The sequence below is a fragment of the Balaenoptera ricei genome, chromosome 1, assembly GCF_028023285.1.
Source record: "Balaenoptera ricei isolate mBalRic1 chromosome 1, mBalRic1.hap2, whole genome shotgun sequence".
NCBI lineage: Eukaryota > Metazoa > Chordata > Mammalia > Artiodactyla > Balaenopteridae > Balaenoptera > Balaenoptera ricei.
In genome coordinates this window covers 10222827-10227146 of record NC_082639.1, presented here as the reverse complement: position 1 = coordinate 10227146, position 4320 = coordinate 10222827, and positions in this window count along the sequence as shown.

Sequence of the window (4320 nt, the reverse complement as noted above, 5' to 3'; positions counted from 1 at the left end):
GCACAAGGGACAGTAAGACACCTGGGGCTAGCAACCATGGGAGGCCCTTTACACTCACAGCCCTGAATAGGCAAGAGCAGGGATTGGTTACTGGAACCTGGCCAGAACTGTAGCTCCATCCAACAGGAGCTGTGGCTTTTGATAGAGAAACGCAATCACCGGAAACCCATTAGTCTGGCAGGGAAGGAGCTAGAAGAATAAATACCCCAACCTCTCTCTTCTATTGCCCCCAAATCACCTCTCAGTGCCTCTAATTGGCCAAACCCAACCAAAACCCAGAGGACAAGGGAATTTGCTCCCTTCAGGTCAGTCTCCCTGGTCACAGAGCCAGGTGAGGAAAGGTGGAGAATAGACTCAGAGGGACAAATGAAAATTGTCCAGTGCAGTGACAGAGGTGTCAAGATAATCCAGAATCCAGCACTGTTGAGAACACTCTCACTTCCTTGTGGGCAAGCTTTGCCACTGCCTGGGGGTTGCCATGGGATCTGTCGCCCTTGTTTTCACAAGTCGCCACAGAATACATAGCGCTGAATGAGGACACCTGGGTAAGTCCCTGTTCCTTGCAATCAAAAGAGCCTAAAGACATACAAATGTTAAGTCATTTCCCCCATAGTGGAAGTGACAGAGCTTGGAACCAAAGCCACAGCCATCTGGGTCTAGAACCATGCTCTTTCCACTCTACCACCCTAGCTGTACAAATGTGATATAGGTCCCATGATAAAGTGTAGAAGCCCTGAATATCAAGTTATTTTGTGGGAAGCCATTGGAACAGTTTTAGAATGCGGTGGTTAAATGTGCAAAATGATGTCTTGGGAAGATTACCACTCATGGAATATAGATCAATTGCATCAGGGAGATGTTTAACTTTGTAGTAATGGTAAGGTTCTGCTCGAGGATCTGAACCAGAAGGGTGGTGGTATATACATAAAGGGTGAAAGAATTGCTCACTTGCTATGTCCTAGGCACTGCTCCAGGGGCTAAAGATGTAGCGGGGAATCCAACAGACTCCTGCCCTCCTGGAGCTTCTGCTCGTTGAAGCCGTGAGAGTAGATGAGCTCTCCAAGGGCAGAGTGAAAAGTGAGCCTTAGGTATGCCTGCGAGGAAAAGGGTGAAACAAAGACAAGAAAAAGAGCCAGTGGGGCAGCAAGCAGAGGGACAGGAGGGGCAACTGGTTTGGTAGCATGGCAGGCAAACCAAGAGAAAGAAGGGGGTCCACAGGGCTGACCACGGCTGCTCATTGCCGAGGACAAGACCAAGAAGAGGCCACTGACATTGACAAATGGGGGATCATTTGGAAGCTGGGTCAGAGCAAGTCAATGGGGTGGGTGGAAGCTAGATTGTGGGAGGTCATGGAGGCACCATAATTGTTGGGACTTATAACAGAAGTGCTGTGTAGGGAGGAGAGTTGGATGTCTTCATCGCAGTGGTAAGTTGATGTGGGTATCATTCTCTAAGGATCTGGTCCTCAGATCCATAATTCTGAAATCCTAAGTGCATAAGAATTGAGGTGGTTCTGGGGCTTAACTCATACCAATCAAACTTATAAAAACTGATTTATAACCCCACATTCCAGGTTGGTCATTTTCAACGAGTGAGATTCTTTTCCAGTGTTGGGAATGTTTGTGTCCCTTATCAAGGGCACCCCCATCCCAGCATTAAGCTACTTGGAGAGCTGAACTATTAATCAGAGGCTGTTAGATGGTATAAATGAGAACAAAAGGAAATAGGTCATCCAGAGGTGTATGTCATCCAAGCGATGGTGGAAGACTCCTCTGGTGAGCTCTCTGCCTATTCCTGACAGGCTCTATGATTTACCTATTCATTTTGGGTACAGTCTGTCTACCACAGTAGAATAAAAGCTCCACGCAGGCAGGGATTTTTGTCGATTTTGCTCACTATGTATCCCCAGTACCTAGAACAGGGACTGACAATAAATGTTTGTTGAATGAATGAACGAACAAGCAGATCATTCCTGGCTCTCGAGGGTATATCTCTCCAGCAGCCCCAAACACCTTGTCAGCCTGTGAGTGTCTTTTGTCCCCGGGTCTTGCTGGACAAACACCCACACCCCACAATCCCTTTCCAACCAGCTGTGAGCCACCCACAGCCTCAGCCTCATGCCCAGGTGCCGTGTGGAAGGCGGGGCGGGGAGTAGAAGGAAGGCTCAAGCTTCCCCTTCACTCAGAACATTCTTTGCCTTCCTGAGGTTACACACAGGGTGCTGTTAAGTGGTTTAGATTGTTCAAGCACTTATTTCAGGTAAGCTCTCTGGTAGCACCCAGAGGCTCACCATCACTTCAGAAACATCCCTCTTGTGACTGGTATGGGATTGTTTTCTCAAACATGAGCATCCGTGGAGAGTTAGAGGCAGTAAGAAAGAAGTGGGTAGGGAAGAAAACATGGGAGGATCAAGGTCTCAGGAAAATGCACGGGACTCTGTGTTGTGGCCCGGAGCCCTTGGATGCAGAAAGAGAACCCTGGGTGCTTTGCGTCCGTGTCTGAGAAAATGACCCCTCAGAGAGAGTGAAAAGTGCTGAGGATTAATGTTCCGTGAATCCAGGCTGGCACTTCGCCTGAATCAGGCGGATCCATGAGTGCTGGGCCCGTGGGCCAAAATCTCACATTCTTCACACCAGCAGGACAGTCTTTATTATTCTACTCCAAGATTTTACATTTAGTCTGCATTATTGTCCATGAACTGTGGTTACATACTGTGTATTTATTGAATTAAAAGCCCCAGGATCTACCGTACATGCTAACTTGGCTTTAAGTTTCAGGAGGAGCAAAGAGAAATGCAGTCTTTGAGGGAACGCCAAGTTCTCTGATGCTCATGGGTGGATAACTGTTGTCCCAAGTGTATGTGCTAATATCCAGCTGTATTTCAGCGAAATGCTTCTCCTTACTTCCACTGGACTTTAAATTAGCAAACAAAGTTTAAATTAGCAATGTCAGAATATGCATTATGCCACATCAAAGCATTTATCACAAGCAGCCCTGAATACTAAATCAATATGAATTAAAATAAAGATGGAGAGAGTAAGGGATTAAGTTACTTGTTCTTTCCATGTTCATTAAAGGCAACACATGAAGCAGAACTAAGTCCTGGTTTTTGATTACTTCTCCCAGGTTGAAAGAAAAAACAATTGGCGTAAAAAGGAGGCTTTAACATGGCATAAACAGTTAACTTCGGCACTGCTTGGTCCCCAGGCATTTCTGATGGAAGAGAGGATGGAGTATTTTCCTTAAAGTTCCAGTGCCCTTGGCAGCTCCATTAGTTCCTAGTCATCTCCTGCGGGCGGTGTGTGAGGGAATATAAATTTACACTTGATGTAGCCGAAGGCCCAGTTCCTTTGAGGGTCTGGGGCACTAGGTGGATATGGTTAGTTTTCTGCTGGAAAAGGGTTGCTTTCAAGTCCTCTCATGGAAATTTCCATGAAGAAACTGTAGCCCAAATAATTCGACTCCTCTGAGGGATTACAGCTGTAAAGCACCCGAATTCTGCTCTTTTCCATTGTGTCACCACTTAGAAACAGGCACCCAGGATTCCTGACATCTGGCAAATTCAACAACCCTGACTTAACAGAAACTGAGTATTTATTATGAGGAAGGCATGATGTGAGTGGCTCTCTTGCTTTTAGCATCCAACCTTTATGAGTGGGGGTAGGGTTGGCAGGGAGAGACACGGGGTATGGCACTGGAATCCATATAGGGCAGTATAGGTGGCGGTGGGAGTAGATAGACTGACAGAGGGACAGAGGCAGAACGCCTGGCCACTGCAGTCTCCAGATCCTGTGGAGTGTTTGCAGCCGAGGGCCAAGGAGCAGTGAGACGTCCCAGGAACAGGAATTCTGGAGCAACATGCATCCCAGGCCATAGGTAGTTGGAAAACCCTCACAGGGGTTATTACTTCTTTTTCTTGTGTGGTCAAGCCCTAACCACATGAGGTCAGGTTCCCAGGTAGGACGACTGGCATGAACAAGGTATACCTGTTCGCTGACGTGGCCCCTGTCCCCAGGGCAGAGAAATCAGGAGCAGGGCAAAACCTTGTTAACCCTTTGTGACCAGAGAGAGCAAAAGTAGTGCCAAGGTGCCACTTCTCCTCCGATTCCTCCACTTGACCTTAACCTCCCCACTTTGGCAGAGCTCTGGGTGAAATGCATAGTTACATTTCTTTCCCATGGATGTACTTCCTATAACCATTTATAATTCACTCCCAATCAAGTCAAGAGGCAAATGTTTATATAACATGTAATTTTATATGGAGATGTTCTCAGGGGTGATCCAGACTTGATCAAGTTTCCCAGTCAAAGGTCTGACTCA